This window comes from Squalius cephalus (genome assembly GCF_949319135.1).
Source record: "Squalius cephalus genome assembly, chromosome: 8".
NCBI classification, from domain to species: domain Eukaryota; kingdom Metazoa; phylum Chordata; class Actinopteri; order Cypriniformes; family Leuciscidae; genus Squalius; species Squalius cephalus.
Genome location: NC_137129.1, coordinates 42,897,702 through 42,916,155, shown reverse-complemented (window position 1 = coordinate 42,916,155; position 18,454 = coordinate 42,897,702). Strand labels below are relative to the sequence as shown.

General features: G+C 42.9%; 1 protein-coding gene across 1 annotated transcript in view; it reads right to left on the bottom strand.

The window, feature by feature from the left end:
- Positions 1 to 18,454, bottom strand: part of LOC307163352 (uncharacterized protein) — a gene marked incomplete at its 3' end in the record, with an annotated part of 222,469 nt that overhangs the window by 169,291 nt on the left and 34,724 nt on the right. The gene's annotated exons all lie outside the window — the stretch shown is intronic.

Below are 18,454 nucleotides of genomic sequence, written 5' to 3'. Positions count from 1 at the left end.
ATTTGCTCCATTGCCGCAGCAGTGATGTTTTCTTCTGCTACCACAGGAGCTCTGTTCCCTTAGCTAATCTTGTTTACTGCCACTGCAGTGTCTCCTCTGCTCCCACAGGATTTCCGTTTCTCTCGCTATTTTTCTCCCCTGCCACAGCTGTGATGTCTCCTCTGCTCCTGCAGGAACTGTTTCTCCAGCTAATTATCCACTGCTTCAGCAGTGATGTCTCCTCTGCTCCCGCAGGTTTTATTACTCCGGCTATTTTCTCCACTGCCACAGCAGTGATGTCTCCTCTGCTCCCGTAGGTTTTCTGTTACTCCGGCTAATTCTCCACTGCCACAGCAGTGATGTTTCCTCTGCTCCCACAGGAACTCTATTTCTCTGGCTAATTTTCTATACTGCTGTAACAAGGCTGGCTCCTCTGCTCCCGCAGGAGCCCTGTTTCTCTAGCTAATCTTGTTTAATGCCACTGCACTGATGTCTCCTCTGCTCCTGCAGGAACTCTATTTCTCTGACTAATTTTCTATACTGCTGTAACAAGGCTGTCTCCTGCTCCCGCAAGAGAGCTTTGTTTCTCCGGCTAATTCTTTACTGCCACAGCAGTAAGGTTTTCCTTCGCTCTCATGTTTTTTCTGTTACTGGCTATTTTCTCCCCTGCCGCAGCAGCAATGTCTCCTCTGCTCCTGCAGGAACTTTTTCCCCGGCTAATTCTGTACTGCCACAGCAATGAGGTTCCTTTGCTCCCTCAGGATTTCTGTTACTCTAGCTACTTTCTCCCCTGCCGCAGTAGTGATTTCTCCTATGCTCCCGCAAGCTCTGTTTATCTGGCTAATTCTCTACTGCCACACCAGTGAGGTTTCCTTTGCTCCCACAGGATTCGTTACTCCAGTTCATTTTCTCTACTGCTAGCAGGGATGTGTCTCCAGTAGGAGAACTGTTTCTCCGGCTAATCTCGTCTTCTGCTACAGCCTTTCTCCGTCCAGTGAGCTTCGGTCTCCCAGAGGATGTACTGTAACATGCATCTAAGTTTTCTCTTCTGTCCAGCGAGCATTGGTCTCCCAGCGGACACTGCATGCATCCATTTTTTTCTCTTCTCTGTCCAGCGAGCATTGGTCTCCCAGTGGACACTGCATGCATCTATGTTTTCTCTTCTCTGCAAGCATCAGTCTAACAACGGAGGCAGCCCTTCCGTCCAACATCATAGACTGCCCAAATAATTCCAAACGCGAATTCTTCTCGCCGCTCGGCCACCTAAACCATGCTATACACATAATTCCGCAAGGCCGCCCTTTCATCACGCACCTCCTCGCCCTAAGTTTATGGATAACTTACTCTAATCAGTGGAATGGCTTAACCTTTTTCTACGATTACATCTCTCTCCCCCTCGATTTAAGCCGTTGACCGCTCCTTCCAATCATCGTCACGACTTTCCCAGGGGGGAAAGTGGTCAACTAACAGAATCCTGGTCCATCGCGACAAATTAAACTATGCACGGCATCAACAAAGGTCGTTCTTACTCACCCGCGCTAATTGCCACTCCTCAGATGCCTCCTCTGGAACTCCACTTGATCAATTTGTAATAACAGCCAAACACGTTCCAGGAGCACAAAATCAAATCGCCGACTCTCTCCCATTACTCTTTCCAGAAATTCAGGACATTGGTGCCAGAAGCATAAAAAGCTTACTAGAGCTATCTAACCAGCATTCAGTTTTCAATAAATTAGTCTACGGTAAGCCCGCCTCCACCATAAATAAATCTCAAACATCCCTGCTCATTAAAGGTTCAAGAACTTATCCCACTCGTCCGGATACCAGTCAATCTATTGCAATTGACATACTCACCAAATGTATTCCAACACTCTGTCTCGCATGCCATTCCACCAACTCCGTCTGCACACTGGAAGCACGTCTGTCCTAGCTGTCTTCGGTTTTTCTCCACTGCTCCAAATTGACTATCACATCTAACGTCGACTCAAATACCCATCCTTCAATCTCAGATTTACAGATCGTAGATATCGAAACCATATTTTCTTCATCAAACAAGTAGTAAACTGATCGAGCAAAAAGGTCACTTCGTTTATATTTTCAGTCCGCCAACCCCCATCCAACTGTACCACTCTCGTTTGATTTACTACAGTTTAAACGTTCAATGTTCAAATCCCTACTCGGCCCACATCAGGAGCGTTCAAAACCTACATCAGATCCAACCGCTTCCACATCAAAACGCTCACCAAGCCATAATTAAATCATTCATTTCCATGACCTGCTGCGCTCCATCCATTGTCACTCTCAGTACCAAGTTCCAACCCACTTCCAGTATCATTTGGTTCGCTGCGTTCAAGCTCGATACATAAACCTCTACAATACAGCGTATTTTTTACAAACAATGGCAGGCTCCCCCGTTCGCACACGTAATGGCTCCTCGTTCAAGGGCCGGGCTCTGTCCCCCTTCCGAAGCGCTGATCGAGCCCTCCCGTTCGAATCGCAGTGAGAGTCTGCCCATCTTAGTCGTCGTGGGACGGCCGCGCTCATGTCGCTGTGTGGGCTCCCCATTCGTCGGGCCGCGAGGGTTCTGTTCCCGTGTCCCAGCCCCCTTCGAAGCGCCGGTCGAGCCCCCCGACAGAGTCCAGCGGGCGCCCTCCCTTCCGCTGGCGAAGCCTACCCATCCGATGCCGTGAGCATCCAAGTTCCCGTCGGACGCTGCAAGGGCCCTCCCAGTTGAATGGCTAAACTCTTTCTCAAATCACGCTCGTAAAAATCTTGCGTCATCGAGTTGACAGTTCAACTGCCGAATGGGCTTATCCGTCCGATGCCGTGAGCATCCAAGTTCCCGTCGGATGTCGCGAGAGCCCTCCCGGTCGAACAGTCAAGCTCGTTTTAGTAAATACCTTCTCATGCCCTGCACTTTTTGGGGGAATTAATTGCACATCATTTTACGATTGCTGTCCTGCGCTCACCTGGCTTTTATGGGGGGAGTACTTTGGGTTCGGGCCTAACTCCGAGCTCGGAGCCCTCCCCCCTGGACAGCACGCCAAATACGCATAAACTCATTGTATTAATTATATGTAGATGTGAACTCGTGAAATGAGGTTTTATTTAACAAAGTTCGGGAGGAACAGGTTCAGATAATTAACCAAATTATGCACAGCTGGAGATTAATCAGTAATCAACTCAATGACAGAGTATAAATTCACAGCAGACCTATCTCTGTTCATTGAAAGTTTGTCAGCATCCCTCCTCCACCCCATCTCCTCACTTGCAGTTCCATCTACACTTCCAGTTCCATCTACACTTACCAACTGGGGGGAGTACTTTGGGTTCGGGCCTAACTCCGAGCTCGGAGCCCTCCCCCCGGACAGCACTCCAAATACGCATAAACTCATTGTATTAATTATATGTAGATGTGAACTCGTGAACCCAATCGATGTGCAATGTCAATCGTTTCCGAGAGCCGCCCTGAATCTTCAGGTAAAACAGCTTTGCAGATCTTGATGGCCTGCAGACGCACATTCTCATCCTTACCTTCTGAAACACCATATAGCCTTAGATTCCATCGTCTGGAGTAAGACTCCATCTCATCCATTCGCTGTTCAAGCATTTTGACTGGCTTTTCCAAGGCAAGCATGCGACCCTCCATCTTGCACATCTTATTCTCCATCTTTTCAGCAAAAGCAGTGTCAACTTTCTTACTCAGCTCATCAATTCTTTCAGTGTTGCCACTCACCAACTTTTCAATGCAATTGGACCTTTCATTGATAAGCTGGGACAGTGTGCCGATGACATCAGCATTGGAGGAAGCAGTCTTAACGGACTTCATTGTTTTCTTCTTCGTAGCAGGTGATTCGCTTGGGGTCACCGGTAACTTCGGAAATTCCTTCTCATCCATGATCATCTCTTCTAGCACTTTCCCTTCAGTATGTCACCAGGTGACATAGAGGGAACTTTGGGAGCAGAACAAGTTGCCCTGGGGGGAGACTTCCGGTGCGACACTAGGCCGGTTCCGGCGGCCTGTCATGGCCGATCGCGTTGACAAGTGGCAGCTGCAGAGGCTAATCAAGCAGCCATTGGAGCGCGTGTCTCCAACGGGGGATTTAAAAGTGGCGGCTCGAAGATGCACGAGAGGCAGAGAGGTCACGATCAAAGTGTGAGTCACGAGAGCAAGAGAGGCAAAAGCGGTGGGTCAGCAACAGAAGCAGAGACGGGAAGAATAAAGTGCGGCTGAGGCGCGGGGCACGATTGAGATCGAGAACGGACAAGAGACTGGCCAGTAGGACTGGGAGAACGGAACGAGCGCAAGCATTGTTGGATATACAGGTTGTTATCGTGAGAGAAACGAGTGGGACCTGATCTTCGGATCGTTCGTCAAACCTGATGTCCCCCTTTTGAAGATCACGACGGTGGATTGGCCGGCCCCGACGAGATGGAGTGAAGGTATACTTTTCACTGTGAAGTGGTGTGTCATTGCAGTGTCTTGTAACAACAATGGGTTGTACATTAATATTAATATTAGCTCAAATGATCTATAGGGAATTTTAATAATTAATCATGAATATGATTAATATTTTGTATGTTACAGTTACATTAATTTATCGCAGCTGAACTAGATTGATATATGAACGATTACCATAACGGGTTATGGTTTGTCATTAATACATCAATTGTTCTTATTTCAGCTCGAAGTTATGGGATAACTTTAATGGAATTAATTTAGTTATCAAACAATCTGTTTGTCCAGCAAACATTGAACGTAAGATTAACTTAACTCTCAAGGAAAATTATCCTTCTTACAAACACGAGAAAGAGTATCTTTTCCAGGCCTTGAAAAGACACTCTCGGTGTTTGTAGACTAAAATTAGGTTACTTAAATCGTAGCCTACCAAGATAAAGCATATAGCTAAGATCGAACATTTCAGGGACTAAGTAACATGGGCAATTAAATCAGAGTCAGTCAATATGGAATTTAATAATTGGACTAATACTACATCGAACTAAGGAATACAAGTTCTACAATTTACACGAGTAAATATGTATGTACAGGACACGTAAACAAAATACAAAACTAAACGGATAACAGATGAGAGAGGGAGAGGAAGGGAGAAAGTGAAACTAAAGTTTCAGGACGAGAGAGATCACCGAGATGATCTCAGCATGGCAAAATCACAGACAGTAACCCGTAAGAGACAACAAAGAAATCACATTGTAAGTTCAATTCAATAATCGATACTTGCATGGCACATGGTTCTCTTTGTATTTGCTGAAGAAGAGCTCCTTTAAGAGCGGGACGTGTTTCCTCGTGTCTTCGGGGCGAGCAGACTCGCGCGCAGTTTAAAGGTTCACTGAAACGTGAAGTGGCCAGAAACATGATTCAGAGTTCAGTTCCCTTTGTGGAGGGAGTAACGAATATGAAAATAAAACTTAGTAAAGAAAATAAAACGGAGATGAGGACTCCCTAGGTCCCATGGAGCCAGGAATTTCCGCAGACGCAGTGCTCGTGCACGTCCTCAATGAAGAGGAGCGCGCGCCGCGGGATTTTCAACAGAGTCTTTTCCTTTGAGTTGAAGTTGTCGGCTGAAGTTCGAAGACGAAACAAAACTAAAAGACTTAAAGAAAAGAAAATATAAAGCCCCCTAAACGGGAGCCATTGATGGTCTCCCTGATGAGGAGGGTTCGAACAAGCAGGAACAAACAAGACGAAAGAAAATACCGAACTCAACTGAACGGAACGCGGAGTGTTCCGTTTTTCTAGGGTACCGAAATTTCCCTCCTCCCTGGCGCTTGGGCCAATTGGAACGCGAAATTCCAGGCGGGAGAAATTTCCTTTGTCTCACTTAGGAGTTCGATTTGCATGTTTTATGACAGTCTTAGGATCATGCCATTTCTACTTTAAACAATTATAACTGCAGTAAAATGCATTTTATCATAATTTGGTACCCATATCTTTCCTACGGGTATATGGAGGTTCAATTCAAGACCACATTTGGTATGTTTAAAAGCTACGGCATAGAAATGACTTCTTATTCTGTAAAATAAGCATTAAGAGTTCTACTAACAATCTAGGAATAAGATTAACCCAAAATGTGATGTACATTTACAAATGGAAATGAAAATTGGACTTTTAAAAAGATCCACATGGCATATCTATGATTGCAACAGGGTGCGCATCTGAAACATTATTCCTTTAAGGTTTACAAGAATACAAAAACCCATCACAGAGAAGAACAATCGTGGAAAAGAGAAATTACATTCAGGTTTACATATTTCTTCAATGGTTATACATATAGAAAATGTAGGATTTAAGTAGGGTTAAAGATTAACACTAACTCTGCTCCACTCCTAAAATCTCTGTTGCTGGACATTCCATTAGGCAATAAAACACAGTTCAACACAGGGGGGAAGGGATTGCCAGAGAATGTTAGTGAACCTTCTCTAACTAAAACACTATTGATTAAAGAATACATTTCAAAACCACACCTCTAGAAAATCATAATTATATGATCAAACAAATTAATAAAACATGCATACAGGAAGGTCAAACCCAAATCTGAGTTACATACATTAAAACTATATTTCTATAGGAGGATGTTTGTGTGTGTGTGTGTGTGTGTGTGTGTGTGTGTGTGTGTGTGTGTGTGTAGAAAGTTTCAAGTTTCGTTATCTCTCTGTGGTCCAGAGAGGGGAAAGGGGGTTTGGAATTCAGAACTATTCAAAGGTAAGGGAATGTGTTGACTTTTTATCCTCCAAGGTGCAATTTATGTCGTCAAAGTCCATTTGTTGCAGACTAACTGGAGCCAACACAACTGATTTACCTTCGGGGGTTCAGAGTGGGACAGCAAGAAGGAATGTGCGTTTGTGTTCTGATTCAATGAGCCATGATTCATAGCCAATGTGGCTACAGTCTGAAGATTGAAGTGAGCACGTGTGAAGATTTACAGTGGTTTGATGCATGCACGAGTAAGGAAAAATTAGACGTTGCCAGCACTCTGAAATCTTTGTCGGGGATCGTTTAGCCCGGAGAGGCGTCAGGAAATAATTTGAACTGCTGTGGGTAAAGCTCTGTACAGGTGTCCCAGTTCATGCCGCTGTGGTAAAGAAAGGAGAAGTTCAGCTCAGTGTGTCGTTGTGAAGATCTGCATTCTGCCATTACTGTCCTGTGGTAAGAGAAGACTCAGTTATTAACTGCTGGATTCTGTACTCACCATTGCTGTTCTGTGAACAGAGAGATCCTGTCATCCGCCGCTGCATTCTGCCATTGCTGGCCTGTGGTAAGAGAAAGCCCACTGTCAGCCGCCTACCTACCTGTAGTCCCTTGTGTCCTGTCCACCACCTACTGTTGGCTGCTGCGCCTTATCTGACGGTCATTGCTCTCTGCCCATCACATACTGTTGTTTGCTGCTCTTCATTGGAAGGTCCTGGTCCTATGTCCAATCCCCGCTGCCCTGTGAAAGAAAGGTGACACTCCGTTATCTGATGCTGGCCTGTGAAAAGAGAAAGCCCACTGTCAGCCGCTACCTACCTGTAGTCCCTTGTGTCCCTTCCATCCCTTGTAGTCCCTTCCATCCCTTGTGTTACATTTGCATGTAAACGAAGGGCACAAACGAAGGGAAATGTCTCAGTTTTTCAAAATAACCATGTATGTGTAAACGGGGCCAAAGACAAAGAAACACATGTAATGAATGACAAAAAACTGAAAGTCCATGAAGACAAAACTAAACTGAACAGAATGGGGAAAAATACACCTCAATAATGAAGATATTTGAATTATTTTACAGCATCAACAAACATTTTGGCACAATTAATAATTAATTTATTTTCCCTGTTACATTTGTGTGGATTTATGAAATATAGTAAAGATTTTTCATTCATTAAAAGTATCTCTCAGAAGCTGTTCATAGAGCTTAACTTTTATGAAACCTGGATATTGATGATCATGAACTCACAAATCAAACACACACTGTTTTATATCCAAGTGTCAATGCAAGCTAATGTAGACCAGAGTCAGCATAAACTACACTGAAATCATGAACTGCCTTTCTCAGTTTGGCATGTATACAAGCTCACTATACTGTGAATACTTTCCATATTGTCTTTAATCATAGTTGATGGATTTATTAGAAACAGTAATTCTTTTTTTTATAAATTATGATTGGATATCTTTCAGTTACCAGACCACGTCTTTAGGCTATCTAGGTAACTTAAACTAAATGCTGATACAGTCAACAAATGGCATGAGGTGCAGTCTAAATATAGAGTAAATAAAAATATATAGTGCAAATAGAATGCAAATTACAAGGAACCTCCATCCAGACGTTTTATCTTTTTTATTTGACATTTACAGAAGCCGTCACGCAGCAGAAGTGAGCAGCAGTGTGTAAGTGTATTTGTGTTACTCTCATCCTTCTCTTCCTCCTCACTCTTCCTCAACCTGCACTCACAGTTCCTCCTTTGATTGGGCTAAGAGCAACCAATCGTCGAGGTAATTTAGGATGCAAACTCCCTTTCACCTCATAGGGAAAAGATCTGCATCAGATCTACGAGAGGATTTGTTTCAACGTTAACATACTGGCCGCTTCACCCGAGTGCTGTTCAGACATCTTAAAGCCCCCCTGAAATCAAAATGTACGTTTTTTTAGCTCTTAGTATGAATATGTTAGCCCGAAGGTTATGAATAAGCTGGTGTGTTCCAAAACAATGACAAAATTCACACTTAGGAGATATAAGTATTCAAAACTTAGTCTCTCACTTCTGCTAAAATTGATCACGGATCTTTATGATGTCACCGCTTCTCCTCACATCTCCTGTCCAATCAAATGCTCTCTAGAATCTAAAGTTCCGCCCCCTCTGCTATAAACACCACCTGGCCGAAGCGAGTGTGGCTGTACCTGACTGTGTTCGGCAGTAAACGCATGCTCAGTGTCAGCTGCTCGTGCTCATCAGATCCATCAGTTAACTGTCGGAGTTACTGGAGTAACATTTACTCCGGGATATTGTTTATTTCGAGTCGGAGTGACTGTCAGGCACGTCCGAAAGCGAGAAACTAGGGCTGTGCAATTAATTAAATTTCGATTTCGATTTCGACTCCCAACGATCACCAAAATAGTACAATCGAGTAAAAACTATTATTTTGTCATGTTCTGTTTTGCAGGAACATATATATACTGGAGTGACACACGCACATCCACCCCTCCCGAAGCCATAAACTCTCTCAGCTTGATTGTTTAAACTGATAAGACGTAAAGAAGTGAAAATAATCAACTTCAGTTACGATGCAATGCTGACCCGATTGTGCAAGTGACAATTCCGTCATGTCCCGACTCCTAAACGCGAGAGTGTAGTTTTGACGCTTGTCCTGTCCTGTCCAACCCATTTTGAGAGACGGAGAGAGAGAAGACACGGCACAAGGTTGTCCAAGGTTTACCATAGGTGGCGCTTTGAGCACCACTAATCCACTGCTGATAATACGACTGATCGCCTTGGCCGTTGTCTTTATAGCGCACTGGGCTGTGTTTCCCGTACAATGGCGTAACTCGCTGCTTCACTACCATTGTACGATGCATTGTTGAAGAAATCAACTAGTCACGACTGTTTCCCGAAACCATGTCGTCGCAAAGTGGTCGTTCAACCACGTTGGTTAATGATGTCATACATGTGGTGGAGTAATAACTACTTTTAATGAAACTGTTTGAGATCGAATTAACACTAGATGTTTTGATATAAATTACAGACATGCATCTGAGGACTATTTCTCATTTTAGTTATTTTGCTTTATTTCCAGATTCAATCATAGGCTCGTTCTTACACTAGAGCTCGTTCAAACATGCGCTTTTCAAAAACTGTGCTTTAAATCTCTTGACAAACTAAAAGATGTAAATGACATTTGTATGTATTCTAAATAAAAGACACAGGTTGTACTGAATGTCAGCTTGCTTATTTTGCTCAAGATCAGGATTTATTGAGTCCACGTCATGTCGAGATCTGTCGCTCCAAACACACAACTCTGCGATGCTGTTTGCGAATGCTCGTTGGAACGATGGTTTCGGGAAACACCGACCCGTTGAACTGCTGATAACGATGGAACTTGCGACCATAGTTGGCTAACGATGCTTTCGGGAAACACACCCCAGAGAAAACCCTTCATAAGGTACACATTTATACCTAAAGAGTGCTTATCAATACCTAAACAGTAGCACCTTTTTAAAGGGTACCGTCCCAGTGACAGCTTTTGAACCTTTTTTCTGAAAGTGTGGACAAACCATATTCAAAACCAAATGTTGGGTTTGTCCACCTTTGACCCAAACATGGGTTGAAACAACCCAGCATTGTTTAGAGTGTGATGTGGAGTCCTGCATGAGTCTGGCCACTCCCCTGTATCTCAAGCTGCCAATGTCACTGGCACAAACCCTGCATAAAAGCATAAAAAGAGACCAAACCGCTCATACCAGAGGTAGGTGCTGGTGTTCGCAGTATACACACACACACTACTTTATTTGCCCTTCTAGAGTCAGCATGGCATATTGTTATCATCCTTACCTCATATTTTGTGGTTTTAGTTGCATCAACATAACGCAGTCAGACAGGAAATCATTATTCTGCATTGCATGACAATGATAAGAAACCTTTTCTCTGAAATCTGTTGACATTTTTATTAAATCATTTTATATTAAAGCTTTATGTGCCACAGAAGAGATTTACATTTATATTTTCTCTTGAAAACAGATTATATGTACATATTAATGCTCCTCTAGAAAAAAATATAATGTCTAAAGATATAGCCAGACACAACGTTCATTTTTATCACGAGTCCTGCTGGTCTGATGATATTAAAGCTTTTGTTTGCATTAAGAAACTGTTTGCTTTGAAAAAAAAAGACATTGGCTTGTTCTCTACAAAAAGTCTATCATGCATATTGTTCATTGATATTAAATTAACAAACATTGCATTAAAGACATCACTTTGAAATTTAACTGAACATTTACTGAATGACACAAACCTGAATAATCACCACAGCCATTAAAGCCTGATTAAGTTTCACTGGTGCTGAATAAAGGCGACCTTTACCACAACATCTCAGTTTCTCTGAGTTTTCCGTTTCAGTTCTCAGTTCTTAAAGGAACACTTCGTTTTTTGAAATAGGGCTTATTCACCTTCTTTCCCACATTTAGATAGGTGGGTAAATGCATTTTTGTCTCAGTGCATGCATTGTTTTTAGTTTGACAGTGTCGGTGCTAGCTTAGCTTAGCACAATGAATGGAATCCTTTGTTGCCAGCTAGCATGTCCTGAGTAAAAGTGATAAAAAAACAACAACAAAAAAAAAAACACCTAATTACTTCTTGTGGCCTGCGTATTCACAACAGGTACAAATAGCGATCCAGATTAACACTAGACGATTTCCTAGGCAGATATTGACTTGGGACTATATTAGGGGGAAGCACAGGCGAAGCACTGCTGCTTAGGCGAAGCACTGCTACTTGGGCGCAGAGATATCACGCAACACATGAAATGTGAATATGTGGTATAATATGTGAATGTGAATTCGTGTTGGCTCTCATCCTCAAGTCCTCAGGCTGTTTAGCAATCCTCCTCCTGTCATTCTATTTCCAAAGCACGAAGCTCATCTTCTGAAAACTCAGGTATGGTTCTGGCTCTGGCTCTTGACTGTCTCCATCCAGTCACCATCTTCGTCTCTCACAAAATTAGCCATGTTCATTGCCATTCATGTACTGTAGGAAAAATAGCCAGCTACTATTCACGCCGGTATGTTGACGGAAGTCATGGGATTTCATGTGTTGCATGATATCTCTGCGCCCAAGTAGCAGTGCTTCGCCTGTGCTTCGCCCTAATATAGTCCCAAGTCAATATCTGCCTAGGAAATCACCTAGTGTTAATCTGCATCGCTATTTGTACTATGTGTGAATACGCAGGCCACAAGAAGTAATTAGGTGGTTTTTTTTGTTTGTTTTTTATATCACTTTTACTCAGGACATGCTAGCTGGCAACAAAGGATTCCATTCATTGTGCTAAGCTAAGCTAGCGCCGACCCTGTCAACCTAAAACAACGCATGCACTGAGACAGAAATGCATTTGCCCACCTATCTAAATGTAGGAAAGAAGGTGAATAAGCCCTATTTCAAAAAACGGTGGAGTGTTCCTTTAAAGTGAAATCTGACAAACAGGAAAAGCATCTGAGCCAAAATTGTCTGTTTTCATTTGTGTTTCCCGAAAGCGATGCTTATTTTAGTGGCAGTGCAAAGATCAGGGTGTCAAATAAAGCACATAAATGTGTCATACAGCTGATTTGTAGCTCATTATAGATGCACGTTTTGCTGCTCTCCATCCTTTCTGCTGTCCACGATGGTAAATGATTCCTCCTGCGATGACTGTAGTCAGAAAAAACACAAACACAGCCAGTCCAACACCACCGAACATCAACACACGCTCTGTTGGGGTCACTCCATCTACAGAGACACAAGAGTTATTCATATTGATACAACATTTAGTGCCAGATCTCCACAGAAGAGCAGTTACAACAAATAAAAAATCAATTAAACAAACAAGATAACAAGCAAAACTTTACCTGTGATTTCAACTTCTGTTTTCGTCTCTTCTATTACAAAAAGATCTATGAATATATGATATGTTTATCCACAAATATATGAAAACACACACAAAAACCTGCTTCTGTAATTTTAACTAGTTTTTATGACAGTTTTTTAAATTGCCTCAATTAACTGTAAAATTTGGGTTAGTTAAGCAATGTCTAGTGCTAAGTTTATATATCTACTCATGAATCATCACAAAAATCATGTTCAGATCTCGTCTTGAGTGGCTCAGCTTACCCACTCCCTCCTACATTGTGAAGATATAATGAGAAAAACTGAAATCTGTTACCCTCAATCTCCAGTCTGATGGGTTTGTCGAAGAACATCTCTGGAGCGTCAGACTTTATTCCACAGAAATAAAGTCCTGAATCTGATTCTGTTACTCCAGAAATAGTTAAAGAGACTCTGGTGACCCAACTGTCTGCTGTTATTTTCATGCGATTGCTGTTTGGATTGTAGTTGATCAGTAGTTTTCTCCCGTTTTTGTCCTTCTCTGCAGAAATCAGCAGAACGAGCTCTTCAGATCTGAGATGATACCAGGCGACTTCATATCGGTCTATCATGCTGCAGTTCAGAGTGATGTTTTCTCCCATCCGAACTCTCACATCAGAAGATCCTCCTGCTGACAAATAGATAAACACATTCTTTTAGACTATGTTTATGGTTATTGTATTTGAGATTGATATGTTAATTTCATGAATGCTTGAAATAGAATATATTTACCACTGGATGTGATTTGCATAATCCAACAAGAAAATACACAGAAGAAAATGACTTTCTCCATTGTGCCTGTTGTTCGTAAAGGTGTCGATCAAACTGTGGCAAGCAGGCGGGGGGCAACTCCAGAGGAGACGCCAATAACGGCAACAATGGTCGACTACGCCACCCCAGAGTACTGGGGACTAACAGCCCTAAGGCCGCACAGGTTCGTTGATCAAAGGATGGGTGAGGAGACGTGAGTCATATTGAAAAAAAGAGAAATACACTTTTATTTATCAATATTGAAAGTATAAATATTTAAAACGTCACAGCAAGATTCTTAGAATCAATTTTACAGTAACGTGCACAATATGTACCCGACACATAACCACCAACCTATATTTAAATTGAGCTAGTTGACCAAGAGCGGAGGTACCTGGAGACACGGGCTAGCTGCCTCAATTAGAAGAACCCCATTAACCCAAACACACGCCCGCACACACGTGAGGATTGGATACAAGAAAACACGGCACTAGGTGTAAATCACCACACGCTAACAGCTAGCCTCCCCACTCCAGTACCCCCAACTCCTGCACAAAAAAAAAAAAATATAAACCCAACAAACTTATAAAAGACAAATATAACACAACAAACAAAAACAAAACACAAATGACTTATCTTAAGGAAACAAAAAGAAATTAAAAACACAACTTCACTGAGACTCAGCAATTATAAATTACAATGCACAGAATGAAGTATGAAAAACAATAAACATTCATAAACTCAATATGCTGATGCACAATCAGAAGATCAAGCAGGTGGCAGCTGGTGAAGGCAGACCAGCCAGCAAGCCGCACCAGCCCCGACCCAGGCGCGTCGCGACACCGCAACAACGTGCAGTTACTATAAACTAAACGTAGAGGCAAAACAGCAACGTAGTCACAATTAGGCGCTTCACGAGTTAATATTGACGCTCAATCCCATTGAGTAGGCGGGGAGGACCCTCAGATCTGCAGAGCATAACAAGAATATGTAAAAGAAAATAACAGATTACTAAAGAGATTACTAAACAAAGCTATAATTATACATACCGCAGGGATGGTCATCGTAAACAAACCATTCATGGTCGCACACTATGCGGGAATGCAGCCGCTCGATCCGAAACATACCGCTGTAAATAACATACTATAAATATTTACTAAAAATAGAACAAATAACAGCGAAACACGATCAATACTTGTTTATAAGGAGGCTGAACATACCTGTGATAAGTAGACAGCAAGCGCACAGCAGACGGAAGACAAGGACACAGTCTAAACCGTCGGTGGCAACAGATGACATGACATCACGGCAATACCAAGACGCATATCCGGTCGCCAAAACACACTTCTTTTATACTCCATACAAGGGCAGCCAATAAGCCACACGCATGCGCACAATCTCCCAATAGGTGGAATTATTCCACCCTGCTACATCTACCCCCCCATTACAAATCGTCGCCCCGACGATGAACAAACCTCAGGAACCATCCCAAGACCTAAAGGGGAGCTGATACATCAATGGATGTTACACCAGAACATGACCCTTGTTACCAGTTCTCTTGCCATGACGGCTACACGACAAAAACATAAAATAGAGATACTGATTACAAGTCCTTTTGCATCGACGGCTACACGACGAGAAACATGAGGGAAACACCTATTACAAGTGTCCTGCCATGACGGCTACCCAACGATAAACACATGAGATACTTGTTACCAGACCTCTTGCCATGACGGCTACACGACGAGAAACATGAGGGAGACACCTGTTACAAGTGTCCTGCCATGACGGCTACCCAACGATAAACACATAAGAGATACTTGTTACACGATCTCTTGCCATGACGGCTACACGACGAGAAACATGAGGGAGACACCTGTTACAAGTGTCCTGCCATGACGGCTACCCAACGATAAACACATAAGAGATACTTGTTACACGATCTCTTGCCATGACGGCTACACGACGAGAAACATGAGGGAGACACCTGTTACAAGTGTCCTGCCATGACGGCTACCCAACGATAAACACATGAGATACTTGTTACCAGACCTCTTGCCATGACGGCTACACGACGAGAAACATGAGGGAGACACCTGTTACAAGTGTCCTGCCATGACGGCTACCCAACGATAAACACATGAGATACTTGTTACCAGACCTCTTGCCATGACGGCTACACGACGAGAAACATGAGGGAGACACCTGTTACAAGTGTCCTGCCATGACGGCTACCCAACGATAAACACATGAGAGATACTTCTTACAAGACCTCTTGCCATGACGGCTACACGACGAGAAACATGAGGGAGACACCTGTTATAAGTGTCCTGCCATGACGGCTACCCAACGATAAACACATAAGAGATACTTGTTACACGATCTCTTGCCATGACGGCTACACGACGAGAAACATGAGGGAGACACCTGTTACAAGTGTCCTGCCATGACGGCTACCCAACGATAAACACATGAGAGATACTTGTTACAAGACCTCTTGCCATGACGGCTACACAACGAGAAACATGAGGGAGACACCTGTTACAAGTGTCCTGCCATGACGGCTACCCAACGATAAACACATGAGAGATACTTGTTACAAGACCTCTTGCCATGACGGCTACACGACGAGAAACATGAGGGAGACACCTGTTATAAGTGTCCTGCCATGACGGCTACCCAACGATAAACACATGAGATACTTGTTACAAGACCTCTTGCCATGACGGCTACACGACGAGAAACATGAGGGAGACACCTGTTACAAGTGTCCTGCCATGACGGCTACCCAACGATAAACATGAGAGATACTTGTTACAAGACCTCTTGCCATGACGGCTACACGACGAGAAACATGAGGGAGACACCTGTTACAAGTGTCCTGCCATGACGGCTACCCAACGATAAACACATGAGATACTTGTTACCAGACCTCTTGCCATGACGGCTACACGACGAGAAACATGAGGGAGACACCTGTTACAAGTGTCCTGCCATGACGGCTACCCAACGATAAACATGAGAGATACTTGTTACAAGACCTCTTGCCATGACGGCTACACGACGAGAAACATGAGGGAGACACCTGTTACAAGTGTCCTGCCATGACGGCTACCCAACGATAAACACATGAGATACTTGTTACAAGACCTCTTTCCATGACGGCTACACGACGAGAAACATGAGGGAGACACCTGTTACAAGTGTCCTGCCATGACGGCTACCCAACGATAAACATGAGAGATACTTGTTACACGATCTCTTGCCATGACAGCTACACGACGAAAAACACAAGAATGATAGAGAATCTTCTCCCGTGCCTCTCCCTCTAAATATTACAATTCTTACTCGATAACTCACATCCCACTTACCAACCATAGAGGGAAGCCAGCCGACAGAAGAGACCTGGTTCAAACCACCTACGCTGCTGTTTTGCCTCCGAACATACAAAAATATATAAAAGACATACAAAACACATAATTAATTTATCTCTTTTTAAACACACCCACGTCTCAGCCCAAACACAGATCACCCTGCCGACTATACGCCAAATGTGGCAAGCGGGCGGGGGGCAACTCCAGAGGAGACGCCAATAACGGCAACAATGGTCGACTACGCCACCCCAGAGTACTGGGGACTAACAGCCCTAAGGCCGCACAGGTTCGTTGATCAAAGGATGGGTGAGGAGACGTGAGTCATATTGAAAAAAAAGAGAAGTACACTTTTATTTATCAATATTGAAAGTATAAATATTTAAAACATCACAGCAAGATTCTTAGAATCAATTTTACAGTAACGTGCACAATATGTACCCGACACATAACCACCAACCTATATTTAAATTGAGCTAGTTGACCAAGAGCGGAGGTACCTGGAGACACGGGCTAGCTGCCTCAATTAGAAGAACCCCAGTAACCCAAACACACGCCCGCACACACGTGAGGATTGGATACAAGAAAACACGGCACTAGGTGTAAATCACCACACGCTAACAGCTAGCCTCCCCACTCCAGTACCCCCAACTTCTGCAGTTTGTACTCTGTGTCTTGCTTAGACACTATACAAAACTTGCCTTTAAGTATGTGTAGATTTGTGAGTTCATGATCAAAAATATTACGTTGCTACAAAGCCTGTAAATAATTACGTTGCTACAAAATGAGGTTTTGTTAAATATCCAAAATATACTGAAGCATGATATCGCTTCCAAAAGATACTAGGCATTATACTGCAATGAAGACGTTTCATTCACATACTATTTAAAGGCATTACTGTACTATCAGTCATATTCAACAACTAAGCACAATAATAACAATATTATTGTAACATTTCACAACTTGATTCACAATAATCAACATTTCACAGCTTGATCTGCAATATCCCTTCAAAGCAGAAACACAATATCTGACCTTACAAGACAAGGCTGCTTACATTTGGACATATTACATGATCAAAAACAATGAGGTAATGAAGACACCAGAAAAAAACACAATATTAATCAGTTTGGTTTAGACAATAAGAGTATAAAGGTCATCCAACATTGTGATTCTCCTGTTTTTTGAGCACTACATACGGCTCTACATAACGTGAGGCAAATTGAAAGTGTGCATAGAAACAGGAGGTTTGACAGGAATGACAAATGACAGGAAAATCAGAGATCCGGTTTCTCTGTTATGCAGTAGGAATCTGCCATGGTTTGAGTCCTTATCAGCAAAACAATAATATCATAATTGTTGTTTTATCGATGTGGAATCTGACATTATTGAGTAACTTTGCAAAAACAGGCCTTGATAGTGCACACTTACACTGTGTGATGTAGACTAGAAGAATACCGTTAGAATGACCCCAAAATTTAAGGTTTTGGGCAAAAATCCCCCTGTATGGGTTTTAAGCCTGGGAATCACTGCACGATTTTCGACTGTCCCAGACGAAAGATTGCCATTGTGAAACAATAGTGATGATTTCTGTGGTTGTGGCTCCGAATCATTGGTCCTACGTCGTACAGGGAGAGAGGTTCACCAAAGATAGCCTGTGATAATCTTCTGACAGTGTCATAAATACAGCATGATCATCTCATGTGTTCGCTGCTACGACCTACGTCTACCGACCAGCCAATAAAAGTGCGACA